Below are 23,620 nucleotides of genomic sequence, written 5' to 3'. Positions count from 1 at the left end.
CTAGAAGGTTGTTGTGAATGTTTGTGTGCTGAAAAAAACACTTGAAACCTCCATTTCATTTTAAAAATGGAAATATTTCAATTTTTACAATATTGATTTAAATATTATATTAGTTCCAGATATACAACATAGTGATTCAATATTTTTATATATTATACTCCATTTCAAGTTATTATAAATTATTGGCTATATTCCCAGTGCTGTACAATATATCCTTTTAGCTTAATTAATTAATTAATTAATTTATGGCCACGCAGCATGGCTTGTGGGATCTTTTTTTTTTTTCCACACACACTGTATTTTATTTTTACAAGAGATAAATAGACTGACACCAAGCATTGTACATGGATGACCACAACAAAAGCAACAATGATTGCAATTACCAAACATGAAACACACTCATACTATGTCATAATATTGACATTCAGTCCAGTAATCCTCCACTGTAACAGCTCCTTTACTTTGCAGTGAAAATTGATTTGTATATTCTTTGCCTCTGAGTCCTTGTGGGATTTTTTCTTTTTTTAAATTCAAACAGAAAGTCACAAAAATTATACTCATCCTCATCAGTTCACTCAGTCCCGTGTAATTAATTTTTTTTTTCATCTTGATCTTTTGTTAGCACTTTTATGAGCTCATCAGTTTTTCATTAGAGTTCTGAAAATGCTTATTCATTCAGTTCAGCAGTACAGTCAGGTACCAGAAACCTGTACTTGTCAGAGTCTTTTCCATGAATTTCCTGAAGATGAAACCCTTTTATAGGAACATATTTACAAAAGCATCAGAGTACACCCAGAACTGTCTGTAAATGACAAAAGACTTAAAAATGACCACAGTTAAAGATTTGATGAAAGTTCATAATAATGCAGTTGACAAGAAAATTAGTTATTTCTGAGATATACATTTTAAAGTAATAACTAGGATTATGACTTATAACATTATACCAGAACATATAAGATTTTTAGAAATTTCATGTAATGTCTGAAACATTTATATTAACATATTTCCATACAAATAACCCAATGAAAGTTTAGTATTAGTTGTTTTGTTTGTTTGTTTATACTGCAGGTTCTTATTAGTCATCCATTTTATACACATCAGTGTATACATGTCAATCCCAATCGCCCAATTCAGCACACCACCATCCCCACCCCACCGCTGTTTTCCCCCCTTGGTGTCCATATGTCCGTTCTCTACATCTGTGTCTCAATTTCTACCCTGCAAACCGGCTCATCTGTACCATTTTTCTAGGTTCCACATACATGCGTTAATATACGATATTTGTTTTTCTCTTTCTGACTTACTTCACTCTGTATGACAGTCTCTAGATCCATCCACGTCTCAACAAATGACTCAATTTCGTTCCTTTTTATGGCTGAGTAATATTCCATTGTATATATGTGCCACAACTTCTTTATCCATTCGTCTGTTGATGGGCATTTAGGTTGCTTCCATGACCTGGCTATTGTAAATAGTGCTGCAATGAACATTGGGGTGCATGTGTCTTTTTGAATTACGGTTTTCTCTGGGTATATGCCCAGTAGTGGGATTGCTGGGTCATATGGTAATTCTATTTTTAGTTTTTTAAGGAACCTCCATATTGTTCTCCATAGTGGCTGTATCAATTTACATTCCCACCAACAGTGCGAGAGGGTTCCCTTTTCTCCACACCCTCTCCAGCATTTGTTGTTTGTAGATCTTCTGATGATACCCATTCTAACCGGTGTGAGGTGATACCTCACTGTGGTTTTGATTTGCATTTCTCTAACAATTAGTGATGTTGAGCAGCTTCTCATGTGCCTCTTGGCCATCTGTATGTCTTCTTTGGAGAAATGTCTATTTAGGTCTTCTGCCCATTTTTGATTGGTTTTTTTTTTTAAATAGATCTTTATTGGAGTATAACTACTTCACAATACTGTGTTAGTTTCTGTTGTTAATTCCCTGATCAGGGACTGAACCCAGGCCCTCGGCAGTGAGAGCACAGAGTCCTAACCACTGGACTGCCAGGGAATTCCCTAGCTTATTTATTTTATAGATAGGATTTTGTGCCTCTTAATCTCCTAACCCTATTTTGTCCCTCCCCCCTTCCCTCTCCCCACTGGTAACCACTAGCTTGTTCTCTATACCTGTGAGTTTGTTTTGTTATATTCATTCATTTGTTTTATTTTTTAGATTCCACATATACGTGGTAACATACAGTATTTGTCTTTCTCTGTCTGACTTATTTCACTAAGTATAATACTCTCTAGGTCCATCCACATTGTTGCAAATGGGAGAATTTCATTCTTTTTTATGGCTACTCTGTTGTAGACATTTTATTTATATATGTGTATATATATATATATATACACACACACACACACACACACACACACACACACATACATACATACACACACACCACATCTTCTTTATTCATTCATCTGTTGTTGATGGACCATATTCATTTTTTTAAAGAGGTAAAGTTCAAATACTTCAACAAATGTCTTCTAATAGCAAAATCATGCAGTTCTCTGTGGAATCTCAAGTGTTGTTGTAGCAGTCTGTTCAATCTTACATTAAAATGACAGAAAAATAAAATAAAATAAGACCACCTGTGGCTGCAGGTGATCCTCTTCACTTCTTGGTCAAGGACCGAACTAAGGATTAAAGAATTTTCTAAACCAAGGGAGGATTCCCCAAAAGTTTTCTGAAAAATTTAGAGCCCTTATTGAGGCCTATGACCCCAGGCTGCCAGGTCTTTATCAGCTTGTGCACATGCTGGTAGGACCTGGTGAAGCCCAAAAATGGATGCGGGAAGCAGAACGGCACGACCCAAGGATGACATTTGAGATCCTCAGTCTTCAACACGGTCTCCTTACGGACCAGGAAAAGCTTGCAAAATAGCAACTGATCTTTTAAAAGCTATTTCTAGAGTCTTCCCTGCCTGCACTGATTGGTCAAACATGCAAACAAAAGGAAGATAAATCTGTAGCGGACTTTAAAGCCCATCTGGAAGATCTCTTCCTATGGCGTTCTGGGTTCCATACAATAAATGATGTCAACCAACCTGCTCTAGCTGCCTTATTTGTAAATGGATTATCTCTTGAGGTTAGTGGTTTGATAAAAGGAAGAAAAAAGGATGGGAGGCCCTTGGCCTGACTGGACTTGTGACTATAGCTGAGCACTTTGAAAGGATTGTAAACAGAAGTCCATCAAGCTGCAATCACCCCAAGGCCAGAAACCTAAAATAATACCCGGGCCTCCTCCATTGTAATCTGCTAGGGGTCCATCATCAAAATGCTGGCCCATGGGTCAATGTCTCATTTGTAAACACCTGGGACAGTGGGAAAATATTTTCCTCAAAGGTTTTATGCAAATCCTTCCACATCACGTTGAATGCCCCCACATACCTACCATTGAAGGAGGACTCCCAAATGGGTCACTCCCAGGGTTGATGGGTCTCTGAAGGATTTTCTGGTAAACTGCTATGCTATTCCCTTAAATAGCCAAGGGAAACTAAAATTAAAATTAATGGAAAACCATGCCAAATTCTGGTAGATACTGGAGCCTGCAGATGGGATCCAGGGAAAACTGGCAGAAGCCAGTGAAGGGTGAGAATTCTTACCAAAAACAGCTCTCCTGAATCTCTGCCTGTAGTGCTTGGTGGAAAGAGGAAAATACAATTTCACACTGTCCCTTTCCAAATCCAGACCCATTGGTTATTGGTCCTTTCTCTCCCAGGGACAGCTGTAACCTTGTTTGTCTTCTTTTGTGTCCTGACAGCTTGGCTTGGTAACTGCCAGGCTGGGGGCCTCAAAATATGGCCAGACAGAAATGTGGGTTGAACATTTGTGGCTAGGGTCCATCGCCAGCCCTCCAGGGAATTGTCTAGGTCCTTCTTTCTTTTGGCTATCTTTGGAAGTGGCTCTAGATCTTGGGAGCGTACTATATTTTGCACCCTCTTTGAGGATGCCTCTTGTATCCATGGGATTGTTCAATACTGCCAGAAATATTTACTGTTTGTCCCAGCTGAAACCTGGCAAGATATTTGAAAAGATTTTTAATGTAGCTCTATCGTCAGAAGTTGGCCAAATTGGAAGCTAATATTCAGAGCCTGATAGGAACTTTTTTTAGGCCTCTTCCCTTAAGCTAAATGTATCTAGAGAGAAAGTAAAACCTTCTGAAGCCCTTATGGAAAAATTTACTAAAACATTCCAAAGACAAACAGCCCTATACCCAGAACATAGAACTCATTTAATTTCCATCTTAGTTCTCCCTGATATAAAGAAGCAAATTGAAGATAATGTAGTTGGAAGGGCAGATCAGCCCCTAGATATCATTTAGGCTACAGCCCATTCTTTGAAGAATTAAAAGTCCTTGGCTTTCAAATTTTTGCAAAACCAGAAACCCAGCTCTAGAAACAATTCAAAGTCCACTTATCCTTACCACCTCCAATTCCCAAGATTGAAAAAAAGAGAGAAAGAGGCTTTTTAAAAATACAAACTGCCAGGGACTTCCCTGGTGGTCCAGTGGTAAAGAATCCGCCTACCAATGCAGGGAACGCAGGTTCGATCCCTGGTCAAGGAACTAACATCCCACGTGCCGCAGGGCAACTAAGCTCACGTGCCACAACTACTGAGCCTGCACACCACAGCTACTGAGTTCGCGCACCTCAACTAGAGCCTGTGGGCTGCAAACTACAGAGCCCACGTGCCCTGGAGTCTGTGCACCACAACTACAGAAGAGAAAACCCACACGCCACAACTAGAGAGAAGCCTGTGCGCCGCAACAAAGAGCCCACGCACCACAACAAAAGATTCCACATGCCTCAATAAAGATCCCGCATGCCACAACTAAAACCCAATGCAGCCAAAAATAAATGAATAAATAAATCTTTTTTAAAAAAAATAAAAATACAAATACAAACTGCCAGAGAAGCTCCCTTGCCCAAAATCTAGTCCACAGCTTCCATAAGATTACTTGCCAAGGATGAATACAAATCTTAAGTGTCTTCTCTAAAAATATTAATAAAAAAAACTTTAGCCATCCTAGCAGGTAAACTTAACTTATTCCAACCGCCCAAAAAAAAAAAAAAGTTTGAATCCAACTGTTCTTTTACAAGCTAGCGAGTTTTGCATTATCATACCCATTTCACAGCTAAAAATGTTAAGTTAAAGCTATAAGATCTCTGCTTGCATTTGTCTAAATGTTTATGTATGTCTATGAATGTATGTTGTAGCTGTGTGATATTTTTCTACCTTTGGGTGGCATTGCTAAGAGCAATTTGTAAAAGAACTTTATTTAATTCACTTAAAGGAAAATAAATGCTTCTAGACTCTCAAAAATATAGAAATTAACCCAAATGTTTTTCAACTTAACATGATTTACGATAAACCTTTAGTAAATAAAAGCTAGTTTAAATTTTTTGGTTTAATTAAAAGAGGCCTGTCTTTAGACTTATCAGCATTAAATATAAAGCTTTTATTCTACTTAAGTTTACTAAAGTCAAATAAGCTCATGTTATCTTTGTTACAGAATTTGTCAGCAAGAAAAATAGCTTGGGATGACAGCAGACTTTGTCCAATGTGCCGAGAAGTTTTCGTGGATAGTTAAAACATAATTGTTAAGAACAACTGATGTAGACAGATATAAATGAGATAAAAGTTTTTAGGTGAACTTTCAGCAATAACTATGTGTAAAAGTATGTCTACTAAAAAATAGTTTGCCAAATAGTTTTATAAACTGAAACTTTAAAGTTTTGATAAGTTAACTTAAATGATGGAAATTCATTGAAAATCTAGATCATTTCCAAATACAGAAACATTCATTACTGAATACAGATTTATCCACTTTTAGCTTTTTATCAGAGGAACTAAAGATATTTGGGTCTACCAGTAAACATGTCTTCTTCCACATTTAAAAAATTGTACTGTGAGAAAGCATATGCTTCTAGAGGTTATTCATGTATTCATCAATTTGCCAATCTAAAGAACGCTAGTGTAAGAGACAATCTACAATTGCTTACTTCTTAGTTTTCACTAGAAATTAAAGGTTCTTAGAGTTAAGAATTGTAATCAATATATGTACTTAAAACTACTTAGAAATAATAAAGATGAAAGGAAACAAGTGTTTATGGTTAGGTAAGAAAGCAAAATTAGGTAAAGAAAGCAAAATGATTGATCCAGGATGAGAAAGAGGAAAAACATAGGACAAAATCTGAAGGGATATTAAAAAAAAACTTGTGGAAGTTTTGCGGAAAAGGAATCTTAGGAATTTTATGCATGGTCAAGCTAAGACTGGAATGAATTAATTTAAAAAGGGAGTTTTTATATCAAAAGTATACTGGTACAAAATCAGAATTTGGTTTTCTCTTTCAAAGTTGTTTTTTTTTTTTTTACTTTTGGTCTGCTTTTGATAAGAATGATATTGTGAAAGGTTTTTCTTCACCTTTTGAGTAATCTGCCTAGAAAGCAAAGATTTTATGTCTTACCAAAATAATTTCCTGTGCTTCATGTTGTCTTAGCTCTTTGAATATTTAAGAAAACTGAGTTTTCTCAATTGTAAAAGAGCTAAGTTTTGCTTACAACTATGTAACCTTTTGTATATGCCTTGGAAATCTTTTACTGTCACTTTGGTTAAATATCTAAGCGCTGTTTCATGACGATCTGTGATCTTTATTTAGTCAAGGGTCAAAAACTTTCTATATTTATTTACAAACTTCGCCAAATTCCAAATGAAGTCTTTTTGACTTAGAAGTAACTTTGGGATTTTTCCAGAGGATCCCTGGAACATCTCAGAATATGTGTTCTCTCTCCTTATATTGATAAAAAAGAAGATGTTGAGCTAATTAGGCTTATTTAATATGTTAAATTATATGGGAAGCATTGTTAAATAAAAAGTAATACCAAGCCTTCTTTATGTTGTATTCATAAAGGTATAAGTTACAAGTGTTCCAGAAATTATATGAAATTCCTGAAATTCTGATGTGTCCTGGAATAATGTTATCAGTCATAATTCTAGTTATTATTTTAAAATATTGTATGTCTCAGAAATAACCAAATTTCTATATCAATTGCATTATAATGAACTCTAATCAGATCTTTAACTATCGCCATTATTAAAATCTTCTGTCATTTACAGGCAGTTATTGCTCTACTCTGATGCTTTTGTAAAAGTGAGATTCATGGAAAGGACCCTACCAAGTATTCTTGACCACTGACACTACAGCCAAATTACAAGGTGTTGAAACTTTGGGACATATTTCACAGCTGAAGAAGACCCCATCTGACATCTGGTCTCGTGTAAATGCCAGAGACCTCAAAATCAAATTGACTAGGAAGAGAAGTAGTCAACACTGAGGCAGACTGCTTCCTCCCAAAACGTCAGATCAAGGGGATCAAGCACGTTTCCTTCCATTTCTCCTTCCCTTTCTGACCATTCTTTTCTTAATTCTTACACCATGAAGCTCTTTATGATTCTTTTGTCCACCTTTTTCCTTGCTCTGGCCTGAAAAGTTTACTGTTCACATATCTCAGGCCACTGTAAATGAGGATAAACTGACTGTTGGATTTGCTTTGATGCTGGTGATCCTGTAGTTCTTTCTGCCTGTCACAAATGTCTTCCTGATTTCCAACACCTCAGTTTCTCAAAAAAAACACAAAAAACAAAAAGCAAAACTCATCCCCGTCTCTATTGTGTCAGACTCTCTGACCTTGGGAGTCCATTTCCTTGTCTCTGGTCAACAACCCCAAACCCAGAGGACCTTGCATCCAGGCTGTGTATAAGGAAAGGAACCCAAGGCAAAGGTAAGTAGAATAAAACCTCCTGTGTAGTCTACCGACTCTTAAATTTTACTGACCTGGCTGTCACTTTCTAGGCCTGAGCCACAGACTCAAACGGGAATTACCAGGAGGCATTCGTGATTCAAAATTAGCTTCCTTTGGTAGATCACACCTCCCCTTGCTCAGAGTAAATGCAAACAAAGCTATGATCAGAAACCTCTCCTTAACTTTTGAAGATTTTGTAGAATCTGCCGCTAAAGCAATAGCTGCCCCACAAAAATTCTTAAATTCTCTGGCCACAGCTGCTCTTGCTAACAGGCTAGCCCTTGATTACCTTCTAGCTGAGCAAGGAGGTGCTTGTGCAATGGCCAACACCACTTGCTGAAACTGGATTAATACTTCTGGAGAAATTGAAACTCAGCTACATAAAATCACTGAACAAGGCACTTGGCTTAAGAAATTGACTCCTTTCTTTGACTTATTTGATTCTGATTGGTTTGGGTCTCGGGGAACACAGCTCTGAAGTGCACTCCAGACATTGAGAATTATCCTGCTTATAATAATCATAGTAGTTCCCCTGGTGTACTGTATTCTCTCAGAAGCTTTAAATTCAGGTTTGCAACTGCCAGTCACCAAGCAAATGATCTCCCTAAGACTAGAATGTCAGAAAAGGAATGAAGAGAATGACCAACCAAAGGAATGAAGAAATGAAGAGAATGACTGAAGTTGTGACCTGTGAATACCACAGAGATCCAGCAAAAAGAGGTCATGACCTGTAAATACCATACAGAGGGTCAGGAAAAACTGTGAGAACTCCAGAGAGGTAGCTGGGAGTAGTGCTAATGGCTTAAATTTTGATAGCATCTCTGTTAGACTGAGAGCTTAACCAAAAGGGGGATATTGTTAAAAAAGAGACAACAGGCCCCAAATGGAGTCACTTATACTAAGCACCTCATAACCAAATTGAGACTTAATACCTAACTTTATTATAGTTTCAGCCTTTCCCAGGAATGGAAACTTAAACCAGTCAAACAGGAATTACCTGGTCAGCACTAGTGAGGTCATCTACTTGACAGACAACTGCCATCCTCTCTAGGAAGATGACGTGGCCATAACCAGTCCACTTTTTGTTAGTATAACTTCCTTGTCCAACCCCTTTCTGCCTATAAAATCTTTCATTTCATACAGCTCCTTGGAGCTCCCTTTTATCTGCTAGATGGGATGCTGCCCAATTCATGAATTATTGAATAAAGCAAGTAAGATCTTTAAAATTTACTCAGTTGAATTTTGCTTTTTAACATTTGTTACAGCAGCAACAGGAACTCATATAAGCATTCACATACATTCTTATTCTTTTCTTTCATTCATTCATTCATTCATCATTCAACAACTATGTGCCAGGCCCTATTAGTAAAACACAATTTCTGCTCATAATCTACGTGGGGACACAGATAATTAATACCCACTCTGAAAATCTCTGTAATGGAAAAATTAAAGCTCAGTTTGATGAGCACTACAACAAAGGGCAGACAGATTTCTATGGCAACACAGAGGAGGCACCTAACACAGCTTGGGAGTGGGGCTGATGGTGGTCGGGGAAGACTTCCTGTAGGAAATGCCATTTAAGCAGAGACCTAAAAGGATGAGCAGAATTAACCAGAATATGAGCAGTGTGGCCTGGGGCATGCTGTATGGTGGTGTATTAGTTATGGTTCTCCAGAGAAACAGAATGTGTACATATGTATATAGAGAGGTTTATTTTAAGGAATTGGCTCACATAATTGTGCAGGCTTGATAATTCTACAATCTGCAAAGTAGGTCTGTGGGCTAGAGGCCCAGGGAAGAACTGCAGTTTGAGTCCAAGGGCCAACTGCTGGCAGAATTCCTTCTTGCTTGGTGGAGGTCAGTCTTTATTTTATGAAGGCCTTCAACTGATTGGATGAGGCCCACCCCCACTATGGAGAGCAATCTGCTTTACCCAGAGTCCACCAATTTAAATGTTGATCTCATCCAAAAAATGCAAACATCCAGAATAATGTTCAACCAAATATCTGTGGTCCAGCCAGACTGACATATAAAACTGACCATCACAGGTAGGCACCAATTTGCTCCACAACATATGGACACACGAAACATCACATTATCTTATTTGTCTCAATTGCGTAAGGGTGTCCCTCTGCCCACACTCATCAGATTGGCAAGCACTCAGTCTCAGGCATGGTTTTGTGGGCTACTCTGTTTTAGGCTCAAATAAGAACCAAGGATGGGGGCTTTCTGTGACAATGGGAAAACAGGGATGGGGCCTGTTCTCCAGCCCACTGAGAGGCTACTGTGGTCACTTATTCTTCTGCTCCCCTTAGCAGCTGTTTAGCCTGCTTCTCTGTGCTCCATTGACCAGCCCCTGTTGACTCCAAAAGTTTCCCTCACCACCAGCCACATACCTGACCGTGGATACCCACCTGCCTCAAGCTCTCTGGGCGGTCTCTCCAGCCTCCCCAGGCATTCTGGAACCACAAAGACACTCCCTGTCTTCCTGCTTTGCAAAACCAACAACGCTGAGAAACCCTCCCTTCCCTTCCAGCCCCTTCCTCCCCAGTCAGATCTCTGCCTCTGCCACCACCTCCCCCCATGGACCCCCTCCCACCCCCACATTTGAAGTCTGGCACAGGTGAGGGCCCTTCCATAGGCCTGGAAAGTTCTGAGGCACTGAAACACAAGAGTTCCTGGAGGTATCAGAATCCACATTGAGAATTATAAAGGGGTTTGGGGGAGAGAGGAGGAATTAATAAAGGCTTCTCATTTTTTGAGCCACGTGCAGGGGTGAGAATCAGTCAGAGATGAGTTCCTCAAGACACATGGGCACATCAGACAAAAGGACTGCTTGTGCAAAGGCCCCAGGGCAGGGGCGGGGCAGCAAGGAGGCGGGAATAGAGAACGAGGGAGAATGGTAAGAGATGAGGAGGGTGCAGGAGGCAGGGCCGGACCACCGTTGGGCCTTGAGCCAGGGTGAGAAATTTGAAATGTATCCTGAGGATTGAGGGGAGACATGGAATACTTCTGAGTGGGAAGCAACACAATCACATTTGTGCTTTGGAAAGCTCCCTTTGGCAATTGGACAGAAAGTGTCCTTGATGAGTGTTATGGGCTGAATCGTGTCCCCTTAAAACCCATATGCTGGGGACTTCCCTGGTGGTGCAGTGGTTAAGACTCCACGCTCCCAATGCAGGGAGCCCGGGTTCAACCCCTGGTCAGGGAACTAGATCTCACACGCATGCCACAACTAAGAGTTCACATGCCACAACTAAGGAGCCTGCATATCGCAACTAAGGAGCTGGCGGGCCACAACTAAGGAGCCCGCCTGCCACAACTAAGGAGATGGCAAGCCACAACTAAGACCCGGTGCAACCAACAAATAAAAAAAACCGTATGCTGAAGTCCTAACCCCGGTACCTCATAATGTGACTGCATTTGGAGATAGGGCTTTTAAAGAGGTGATTCAGTCAAAATCAGCTCACATGGGTGGGCCCTAATCTAAGATTTCTGGTGTCCTTATAAGAAGAGGAAATTTGGACACACACACACACGGAGAAGACAGTCACGTACAAGGAAGGAGAGAGGCCTCAGCACCTTGATCTTGGACTTCCAATCTGCAGAACTGTGAGGAGATACATTTCCGCAGATTAAGCCCTCCCGTCTGTGGCCCTTTGTCACGGCAGCCTGAGCTGATTCATACACTGGGGCAAGAGCAGCCGCCAGGACACCACCGAGGCAGCTGCTGTGGTTTCTCAAATGAGAACTGACTGTGACTCAGGGTGGGGCTCGGCCTGGGGGTGATGAGCAGATGGTCCTTGGAGGTGCTCAGAGGCCTGCAGCTGGGCAGGGCCTGGACCAGTCACGTGGCTTTCCCTTAAAGGATTTGAGAAAGGCGGGGTTTGGTGGTGATTCGGCCACATCTGGAAAACAAGTCTCCCAGCCCCATTCCCACCATGACTTGCTGAGTGGGCTCCCCTGAGCCTTAAGCAGACTTCCTCAAACCTGAAGCTTTCTCTTCTCTCGTCTCTTGGACAAGTGGCATTTCCCAAAGCTTGGTCATACCAAGAATATGACCAAGTTCTTATCAAAAAGGATCAGATCGTTTTTCTTCCTTTTAGAGCATGAGCACACCCAGGGGTATACTTTGTTAATTGTTTTGTGAAAACTTGGCATTTGGACACTTCTAGTGGTTTTTACTGTGGACAGTTCTAGAAGTAATATACACACATGTATGATTATATATATGTATATATACACATACATAATATTTGTGTATTAAGATTTATATAATTATATATTAATAGTGTTTTATTGAGTTGTTATTGAAGTACAGAAAAATGCATAAATCTTAGGTGTACAGCTTGATGAATTTTCACCTGTTTATACTGCTGTAACCCCCACCCAGATCAATGTGTTGAACACCTTCATCCCCCCCAAAAGTTCCCCATGTTCCTTCATAGTCAATAACCACCACCCCTCCACACACACAAAGCAACCCCTCTATTATCACTACAATTAAGTTTTGTCTGTTTTTAACTTTGTATAATGGACTCTTACAATCTGTAGTCTTTTGTGTCTAGCTTCTTTCACTTGATATAATATTTCTGAGGTTCATCTATGATGTTGCATTTACCGGCAGCCATTCTTTTTTATTGCTGAGTAACATTCCATTATATGACTGGGCCTCAATGCATTTACCCAGTCTCCAGCTGATGGACAAGGGCCAACTTATTTTGAACAAAACAGACATAGGTCATGTTGAATTTCAATAAACAAAATATCAGGGCTGAGTAGAGGGAACCTTAGAGATCATCTGTTTCTACTTTCTTATTTTGCACATGAGGCCCAGGGAAGGAAGGTGACTAGCCCAAGGCCCCCACAGCTTTGTCAAGGCACAAATAACATCCAAACCAAGTCTTATTCTCTGGCCAATAGAGGCTCTTTTTTTTATTCAACTCCATATCTCACCGTATCTCTTAAACAAATGTGAAAAAATCAATCTTTTACATCCAAAATGGACACATCTTTTAGGCATGTAATGGCAAAAAAATGGGAATTTGGTCTGGAGTGTGTGAAACACAATTTTCTCCCTATAAAGTTTGACATTTTCCTTGGCAAGAGCTGCAAGCCTTTCAAGCCTCTGGTGCCTGGCCTTGTCTATCTGCTTTGCTCTCCCCAAGGTCCCATCTAGAAAGGGAGGCTGGAAAAAGGGCAAGGTTCCCGTTGTCGGGAGGGCATACGGCTGGGCAAAGACAGCCTTGGTGTACAGCCCTAGCCTGGCACTGAGCCTGGTGAGGGTCAAGCAGCCGGAAAAAAGGAAGAGAAAGGCCCCAAGTAGGTGACAGATATGTTTTGTTTTTTTAATAAATTTATTTATTTTATTTATTTATTTTTGGCTGCGTTGGGTCTTCGTTGCTGCGTGCGGGCTTTCTCTAGTTGCGGCGAGCGGGGGCTACTCTTTGTTGTGGTACGCAGGCTTCTCATCGCGGAGGCTTCTCTTGTTGCGGAGCACGGGGTCTTTAGTAGCTGTGGCACGCGGGCTCAGTAGTTGTGGCGCACGGGCTCAGTTGCTCCGCGGCATGTGGGATCTTCCCAGACCAGGGCTCGAACTCATGTCCCCTGAATTGGCAGGCGGATTCTTAACCACTGTGTCACCAGGGAAGTCCCCAAATTAAATTCAATAAATCTTAGACAGAGATAAGAATATTCCAGAGCCACATTCTGTGACAGTTAGAATCCCCTTCAGGCAACCAGAATCGCCCTGCATCAGTGGCCAGATGCAGATGCAGAGGAAGCAGCCTGGACTGCCATCCCGAGAGCTCATGGAGTCTCACACCCTCTTCATGCCAGGGGAGGGAGTGTCTCTAAAATGTTTTAGCCAAGCTACATACTCTCAATGCCATCAATTTCATCAACAAGTGCCTGTTTCTAGCATTCATTAAGCTGGCTCACAAGCCACTGATTTCACCTCTGAAAACCCATTTATGTTTTTATTTTTATTTTTTGAATTTTACTTATTTTTTATACAGCAGGTTCTTATTAGTTACCTATTTTATACATATTTGTGTATATATGTCAATCCCAATCTCCCAACTCATCCCACCACCCACCCCCTTTCCCCCCTTGGTGTCCATATGGTTGTTCTCTACATCTGTGTCTCTATTTCTGTCTTGCAAACCAGTTCATCTGTACCATTTTTCTACATTCCACATATGTGTGTTAATATACGATATTTTTCTCTTTCTGGCTTCTTTCACTCTGTATGACAGTCTCTAGGTCCATCCACATCTCTACAAATGACCCAATTTCATTCCTTTTTATGGCTGAGTAATATTCCATTGTATATATGTGCCACATCTTCTTTATCCATTCATCTGTCAATGGGCATTTAGGTTGCTTCCATGACCTGGCTATTGTAAATAGTGCCGCAGTGAACATTGGGGTGCATGTGTCTTTTTGAATTATGGTTTTCTCTGGGTATATGCCCAGTAGAGGGATTGCTGGGTCGTATGGTAATTCTATTTTTAGTTTTTTAAGGAACCTCCATACTGTTTTCCATAGTGGCTGTATTAATTTACATTCCCACCAACAGTGCAAGAGGGTTCCCTTTTCTCCACACCCTCTCCAGCATTTGTTGTTTGTAGATCTTCTGATGATACCCATTCTAACCGGTGTGAGGTGATACCTCACTGTGGTTTTGATTTGCATTTCTCTAACAATTAGTGATGTTGAGCAGCTTCTCATGTGCCTCTTGGCCATCTGTATGTCTTCTTTGGAGAAATGTCTATTTAGGTCTTCTGCCCATTTTTTGATTGGTTTTTTTTTTAAATAGATCTTTATTGGAGTATAACTACTTCACAATACTGTGTTAGTTTCTGTTGTACAACAAAGTGAATCAGCCATATGCATACATATATCCCCATATATATACATATATCCCCATAACCCCTCCCTCTTGAGCCTCCCTCCCACCCTCCCTATCCCACCTCTCTAGGTCATCGCAAAGCACCAAGCTGATCACCCTGTGCTATGCTGCTGCTTCCTACTAGTTAACTATTTTACATTCAGTACTGTATATATGTTGATGCTACTCTCACTTCACCCCAGCTTCCCCCTCCCCACCCCGTGTCCTCAAGTCCATTATATATGTCTATGTGTTTATTCCTGCCCTGCCACTAGATTCATCAATACCATTTCTTTTTTTAAGATTCCATATATATGTGTTAGCATATGCTATTTGTTTTTCTCTTTCTGACTTACTTCAATCTGATGACAGACTCTAGGTCCATCCACCTCACTATAAATAACTCAATTTTATTTCTTTTTAAGGCTAATATTCCATTGTATATATGTGCCACATCCATTCATCTGTCGATGGACATTTAGGTTGGTTCCATGTCTTGGCTATTGTAAATAGTGCTGCAGTGAACATTGTGGTACATGTCTCTTTTTGAATTATGGTTTTCTCAGGGTATATGCCCAGTAGTGGGATTGCTGGGTCATATGGTAGTTCTATTTTTAGTTTTTTAAGGAACCTCCACACAATTCTCCATAGTGGTTGTATCAACTTACATTCCCACCAACAGTGCAGGAGGGTTCCCTTTTCACCACACCCTTTCCAGCAATTATTTTTTCTAGATTTTTTGAGAATGGCCATTCTGACCCGTGTGAGGTGATACCTCATTATAGTTGTGATTTGCATTTCTCTAATAATCAGTGATGTTGAGCACCTTTTCATGTGCCTCTTGGCCATCTGTATGTCTTCTTTGGTGAAATGTCTATTTAGGTCTTCTGCCCATTTTTTAATTGAATTGTTCGTTTTTTTTGATATTTAGCTCCATGCACTGTATATTTTGGAGATTAATCCTTTGTCCGTTGTTTCATTTGCAAATATTTTCTCCCATTCTGAGGACTGTCTTTTCGTCTTGTTTATGGTTTCCTTTGCTGTGCAAAAGCTTTGAAGTTTCATTAGGTCCCATTTGTTTATTTTTGTTTTTATTTCCATTACTCTAGGAGGTGGGTCAAAAAAGATCTTTCTGTGGTTTATGTCAGAGTGTTTTTCCTCTAAGAGTTTTATAGTGTCCAGTCTTACATTTAGATCTTTAACATTTGGAGTTTATTTTTATTTTTGTGCATGGTGTTAGGGAGTGTTCTAATGTCATTCTTTTACATGTAGCTGTCCATTTTTCCCAGCACCACTTATTGAAGAGGCTATCTTTTCTCCATTGTATATCCTTGCCTCTTTTGTCATAGATTAGTTGACCATAGGTGCGTGGGTTTATGTCTGTGCTTTCTATCCTGTACCATTGATCTATATTTCTGTTTTTGTGCCAGTACCATATTGTCTTGATTACTGTAGCTTTGTAGTATAGTCTGAAGTCAGGGAGTCTGATTCCTCCAGCTCCATTTTTTTCCCTCAAGATTGCTTTGGCTATTGAGGGTCTTTTGTGTTTCCATACGAATTGTAAAATTTTTTGTTCTAATTCTGTGAAGAATGCCATTGATAGTTTGATAGGGATTGCATTGAATCTGTGGATTGCTTTGGGTAGTACAGTCATTTCACAATATTGATTCTTCCAATCCAAGAACATGGTATATTTCTCCCTCTGTTTATGATCTTTGATTTCTTTCATCAGTGTTTTATAGTTTTCTGACTACAGTTCTTTTCCCTCCTTAGGTAGGTTTATTGCTAGGTATTTTATTCTTTTTGTTGTGATGGTAAATGGGATTGTTTCCTTAATTTCTCTTTCTGATTTTTCGTTGTTGGTGTATAGGAATGCCAGAGATTTCTGTGCATTAATTTTGTATCCTGCAATCTTACCAAATTCATTGATTAGTTCTAGTAGTTTTCTGGTGGCTTCTTTAGGATTTTCTATGTATAGTATCGTGTCATCTGCAAACAGTGATAGTTTTACTTCTTTTCCAATTTGGATTCCTCTTATTTCTTTTTCTTCTCTGATTGCCGTGGCTAGGACTTGCAAAACTATGCAGAATAAGAGTGGTGAGAGTGGACATCCTTGTCTTGTTCCTGATCTTAGAGGAAATGCTTTCAGTTTTTCACCACTGAGTATGATGTTTGCTGTGGGTTTGTCATATATAGCCTTTATTATGTTGAGGTAGGTTCCCTCTATGCCCATTTTCTGGAGAGTTTTTATCATAAATCGGTGTTGAATTTTGTCAAAAGCTTTTCATGCATCTATTGAGATGATCACGTTTTTTCCCCTTAATTTGTTAATGTGGTGTATCACATTGATTAATTTGCGTATACTGAAGAATCCTTGCATCCCTGGGATAAATCCCACTTGATCATGGTGAATGATCCTTTTAATATGTTTGATTCTGTCTGCTAGTATTTTGTTCAGGATTTTTGCATCTATGTTCATCAGTGATATTGGTCTATAATTTTCTTTTCTTGTGATATCTTTTTCTGGTTTTGGTATCAGGGTGATGGTGGCTTCGTAGAATGAATTTGGGAGTGTTACTCCCTCTGCAATTTTTTGGAAAAGTTTGAGAAGGATCAGTGTTAGCTTTTCTCTAAATGTTTGATAGAATTTGCCTGTGAAGCCATCTGGTCCTGGACTTTTGTTTTTTGGAAGATTTTTAATTACAGTTCCAATTTTATTACTTGTGATAGGTCTGTTTATATTTTCTAATTCTTCCTGGTTCAGTCTTGGAAAATTGTACCCTTCCAAGAATTTGTCCATTTCTTCGTGGTTGTCCATTTTATTGGCATATAGTTGTTTGTAGTAGTCTCTTACAATCCTTTGTATTTCTGCAGTGTCAGTTGTGATTTCTCCGTTTTCATTTCTAATTTTATTGATTTGTGTCCTCTCCCTTTTTTTCTTGATGAGTCTGGCTAAGGGTTTATCAATTTTGTTTATCTTCTCAAAGAACCAACTTTTAGTTTTATTGATCTTTGCTATTTTTTTTGTTTCTATTTCATTTTCTTCTGCTCTGATCTTTATGATTTCTTTCCTTCTACTGACTTCGGGTTTTCTTTGTTCTTCTTTCTCTATTGCTTTAGGTGTAGGGTTAGATTGTTTATTTGAGATTTTTCTTGTTTCTTGAGGTGAGATTGAATTGCTAGAAACTTCCCTCTTAGAACTGCTTTTGCTGTGTCCCATAGGTTTTGGATCGTTGTGTTTTCATTGTCATTTGTTTCTATGTATTTTTTTATTTCTTCTTTGATTTCTTCAGTGATCTCTTGGTTATTTAGTAGCACACTGTTTAGCCTCCATGTATTTGTGGTTTTTACAGTTTTTTTCCTGTAATTGATTTCCAATCTCATAATGTTGTGGTCAGAAAAGATGCTTGATATGATTTCAATTTTCTTAAAATTTCCGAGGCTTGATTGTGACCCAAGATGTGATCTATCCTGGAGAATATTCCGTGTGCACTTGAGAAGAAAGTGTATTCTGCCACTTTCAGGTGGAATGTTCTATAAATATCAATTAAATCTATCTGGTCTATTGTGTCATTTAAAGCTTGTGTTTCCTTATTTATTTTCGGTTTGGATGATCTGTCCATTGGTGTAAGTGGGGTGTTAAAGTCCCCTACTATTATTGTGTTACTGTCCATTTCCCCTTTCATGGCTGTTAGCATTTTCCTTATATATTGAGGTGCTCCTATGTTGGGTGCATAAACATTTATAATTGTTACATCTTCTTCTTGGATTGATCCCTTGATCATTATCTAGTGTCCTTCCTTATCTCTTGTAACAGTCTTTATTTTAAAGTCTATTTTATCTGATATGAGTATTGCTACTCCAGCTTTCTTTTGATTTCCATTTGTGTGGAATATCTTTTTCCATCCCTTCACTTTCAGTCTGTATGTGTCCCTAGGTCTGAAGTGGGTCTCTTGTAGACAGCATATATATGGGTTTTGTTTTTGTATCCATTCAGCCAGTCTGTGTCTTTTAGTTGGGGCATGTAACCCATTTACGTTCAAGGTTATTATCAATATGTATGTTCCTATTACCATTTTCTGAATTGTTTTGGGTTTGTTTTTGTGGGTCTTCTTCTTCTCTTGTGTTTCCCGCCTACAGCAGTTTCTTTAGTATTTTTGTAAAGGTGGTGTGGTGGTGCTGAATTCTCTAGCTTTTGCTTGTCTGAAAAGCTTTTGATTTCTCTGTTGAATCTGAATGAGATCCTTATTGGGTAGAGTAATCTTGGTTGTAGGTTTTTCTCTTTCATCACTTTAAGTATATCCTGCCACTCCCTTCTGGCTTGTAGAGTTTCTGCTGAAAAATCAGCTGATAACCTTATGGGGATTCCTCTGTACGTTATTTTTTGTTTTTCCCTTGCTGCTTTTAATATTTTTTCTTTGAATTTAATTTTTGTTAGTTTGATTAATATGTGTCTTGGTGTGTTTCTCCTAGGGTTTATCCTGCATGGGACTCTCTGTGCTTCCTGGATTTGGGTGACTATTTCCTTTCCCACGTTAGGGAAATTTTCCACTATAATCTCTTCAAATATTTTGTTAGACCCTTTCTTTTTCTCCTCTTCTTCTGGGACCCCTATAATTCAAATGTTGGTGTGTTCAGTGTTGTCCCAGAGGTCTCTGAGATTGTCTTCAATTCTCTTCATTCTTTTTTCTTTATTCTGCTCCTCGGCAGTTATTTCCACCATTTTGTCTTCCAGCTCACTTATTCATTCTTCTGCCTCAGTTATTCTGTTATTGATTCCTTCTAGTGTATTTTCCATTTCAGTTATCATGTTGTTCATCTCTGTTTGTTTGTTCTTTAGTTCTTCTACATCTCTGTTAAACATTTCTTGTATTTTCTCAATCCAGCCCTCCATTCTATTTCCGAGATTCTGGTTCATCTTTACTATCATTATTCTGAATTCTTTTTCAGGTAGCTTGCCTATTTCCTCTTCATTTATTTGGTTTTATAGGTTTTTACCTTGCTCCTTCATCTGTGACATATATTTTTGCCATCTCACTTTTTTTCCCCCATTTTTTAATGAGTGGGATTGTGTTCCTGTCTTACTGATTGTTTGGCCTGAGGCTTCCAACAGTGGAGTTCGTAGGCTGTTGGTTAGAGCTGGGTCTTGGTGCTGAGATGAGGACCTCTGGGAGACCTCACTCCGATGAATATTCCTCGGGGTCTGAGGTTCTCTGTTAGTCCAGTTGTTCAGACTCGGAGCTCCCGCCGCAGGGACTCTGGCCCGACCCCTGGTTCGTGAACCAAGATCCTGCAAGCCGCGTGGGGTGGCAAAAGAAAAAAAAAAAAAAAGAATAACAAAGTAAAAAATAAGATTAGACTAGGAAACTAACAGCTATGTTAGAAAAAATATAAAAATAAAAATACAGATGAAACAACAACCGGAAGGTAAAACAGAACCACAATAGTAAAAAAGAGGAGGAAAAAGAAAAAAGAAGGTGGAAAAGGCCTTGGCTGTGGAGGGCAGGGCCTAAGCAGGGGTGCGGTTTGGGCAGTGGGCTTATGCTTAGGACCCACAGGGCTAGAAAAGGCCCGGAGGTGGGTGTGTGTGTGGGGGGGGCTTACACTCAACAGAACAGAAGGGGCCCAGGTGAGCCTCCCGCTTCTGGTCTCAGAGGGCGGGAGACCCCACCTGGGAGCCCAGCAGGCTTCCCGGGCTCAAGTGGGCGGGGCAAACACCTCTGCTCCTTTCCTGCTCCTCTGGTCCTGGAGTGCCCCTCCCGCCTGCCTCTCCTGTTCTCTCCTGGCCTCCCTCCTACACCCCAGGACCAACCCGGCCAGGAGAGGACCTCTGAGGGTGTAGGACCCAGCCCGAGAGCTGGGCAGACTTCCCCAGCCAATTGGGCAGGGTAAACACTGGGCCCACTCCACCCTGAGCTGAGTCCCCAAGGGTCCCTCCAGGAGTGGGAACCCCTCCCCCCTCACAGCCACCCCTCAGGGGTGCTGGTCCTTCCACTTCTCCTCCCCCCTCAGTTCCCCCACATCCTACTGGTTTGCTTGGGGGTTCTTCCCATCTCCCTGGGCATAGGGGTCTCCCGCCAGCATCCGGCAGGCACCCTAGTTGTGGGGAGATGCAAACTCTGTGCCATTTTGACTCTACCCTCCGGGTTGTTTGTTTTTTTAATATTAAGCTGTATGAGCTGTTTATATATTTTGGAGATTAATCCTTTGTCCACTGATTCATTTGCAAATAGTTTCTCCCACTCTGAGGGTTGTCTTTTCATCTTGTTTATGGTCTCCTTTGCTGTGCAAAAGCTTTGAAGTGTCATTAGGTCCCATTTATTTATTTTTGTTTTTATTTCCATTACTCCAGGAGGTGGGTCAAAAAAGATCTTGCTGTGGTTTATGTCAAAGAGTGTTCTTCCTATGTTTCCCTCTAAGAGTTTTATAGTGTCCAGTCTTACATTTAGGTCTTTAATCCATTTTGAATTTATTTTTGTGTATGGTGTTAGGGAGTGTTCTAATTTCATTCTTTTACATGTAGCTGTCCAGTGTTCCCAGCACCACTTATTGAAGAGACTGTCTTTTCTCCATTGTATACCCTTGCCTCCTTTGTCATAGATTAGTTGACCACAGGTGTGTGGGTTTATCTCTGGGCTTTCTATCCTGTTCCATTGATCTATATTTCTGGTTTTGTGCCAGTACCATATTATCTTGATTACTGTAGCTGTGTAGTATAATCTGAAGTCAGGGAGTCTGATTCCTCCAGCTCCATTTTCTTCCCTCAAGATTGCTTTGGCTATTCGGGGTCTTTTGTGTCTGCATACAAATTTTAAGATTTTTTTGTTCTAGTTCTGTAAAAAATGCCATTGGTAATTTGATAGGGATTGCACTGAATCTGTAGATTGCTTTGGGTAGTGTAGTCATTTTCACAATATTGATTCTTCCAATCCAAGAACATGGTATATCTCACCATCTGGAAAACCCATTTATTTTTAACAATCATTATGGTAATCAGCAAAGTCTCTGGTCTTGATCAACACTGAAGGTAAAGCTCTTGTCCGAGTGGTTTCTGGAGCCAGCAAGGCTTTGCTGGAGAGGATGCCAGCTGGACTGTGAATTCCGGAATAAGCAACTGAAAACTCCTCTGGAGCTGTAGCTTGAACACAAACACATGTTCATATCACATTATCTTCTCTGAAGTGTTTTAGACTTGACATCCGACATCATGGTGGTCAACTTCTGACAGTCAGCTCCCCCAGTGGGCCTCAATGTCCCCATCTCTAAGGCAGAGCTTTGGGCAAGGCTGGTTCCAGGCTCCCTGTGGACAAGCCTGGGCATTTTTCAACACCTACCTTTCTTCCTTCTTCCCTTCCTTCCCTCCCTCCCTCCCTTCCTTCCCCTCCCTCCCTTCCTTCCTTCCTTCTTCCCTCCCTCCTTCCCTCTCTTTCTGAGATATCATTGATGTATAACATTTTATTAGTTTCAAGTGTACCACATAATGATTCAATATTTGTATATATTTTGAAATGATCACCACAGTAAGTTTAGTTAACATCCATCACCAGTTACAATTTTTTTTCTCGTGATGAGAACTTTTAACGCTCTCTTAGCAACTTTCAAATATCCAATACAGTATTGTTAACTATAGTCACCATGCTGTACATTACATCCCATGACTTACTTAATTTACAAACTGGAGGTCTGTACCTTTTGATGCCCTTTACTCATTTCTCCCACCTCTCACCTCACCCGCCTCTGGCAACCATCGATTTGTTCTCTGTATCCGTGAGCTTGGTTTTGTTTGTTTAGATTCCACATATAAGTGAGATCATACAGTATTTGTCTTTCTCTGACTTATTTCACTTAGCATAATGACCTTAAGGCCCATCCATGCTGTAGCGAATGGCAAGATTTCCTTCTTTTTTATGGCTGAATAATATTTCATTGTGCGTGTTATATATGTCAATAAATAAAATGTGACATATGCATATATCACATATCAACATCACATGTTCTTTATCCATTCAATCATTGATGGACACTTAGATTGTTTCTAAATCTTGGCTATTGTAAGTAATGCTGTAAGGAACATAGGGGTGCAGATATCTTTTTGAATTAATGTTTTTGTTTCCTTCAGATAGATACCCAAACATGGAATTGCTGGGTCTTTTGGTAGTTCTTTTTTTTTATTTTTTGAGGGCCTCCATACTGTTTTCCATAGATGCTACACCAAATTATATTCCCACCAACAGTGCACGAGGGTTCCCTTTTTTCCACATCCTCACAAACACTTGTAGTTTCTTGTCTTTTGTGTGATAGCCATTCTAACAGGTGTGAGGTGATAGCTCATTGTGGTTTTGATTTGCATTTTCCTGATGATCAATGATGTTAAGCACCTTTTCATGTACCTGTTGGCCATCTGTAGGTCTTCTTTGGGAAACTGTCTATTCAGATCCTCTGCCCATTTTTTTTTTAATTAATTAATTAATTTATTTTTGGCTGCATTGGGTCTTTGTTGCTGTGCACGGGCTTTCTCTAGTTGTGGTGAGTGGGGGCTACTCTTTATTGCGGTGCATGGGTTTCTCATTGCTGTGGCTTCCCTTGTTGTGGAGCACAGGCTCTAGGCGCACGTGCTTCAGTAGTTGTGGCACGTGGGCTCAGTAGTTATGGCTTGCGGGCTGTAGAGCTCAGGCTCAGTAGTTGTGGCACACGGGCTTAGTTGCTCCATGGCACGTGGGATCTTCCCAGACCAGGGCTTGAACCCATGTCCCCTGCATTGGCAGGCGGATTCTTAACCACTGCACCACCAGGGAAGCCCCCTCTGCCCATTTTTAAGTCAGATTCTTTGTTAACACCTTTCGTTTTGGAACAGCAGTCCTGCCAGCCAGTTGGGCCTCCCTTTGTCAGAGGTCATAGTTGGTCATCCAGAGGCTTCCAT

General features: G+C 40.1%; 1 pseudogene; it reads left to right on the top strand.

Moving 5' to 3' along the window:
- LOC133095777 (store-operated calcium entry-associated regulatory factor-like) overlaps nucleotides 1–23,620 on the top strand; it is a 102,980-nt pseudogene that overhangs the window by 51,321 nt on the left and 28,039 nt on the right.

Source organism: Eubalaena glacialis, chromosome 7, assembly GCF_028564815.1.
Source record: "Eubalaena glacialis isolate mEubGla1 chromosome 7, mEubGla1.1.hap2.+ XY, whole genome shotgun sequence".
Taxonomy (NCBI): Eukaryota; Metazoa; Chordata; class Mammalia; order Artiodactyla; family Balaenidae; genus Eubalaena; species Eubalaena glacialis.
Note: the sequence above shows the minus strand (reverse complement) of the source record. Positions and strands in the feature narration are given on the sequence as shown.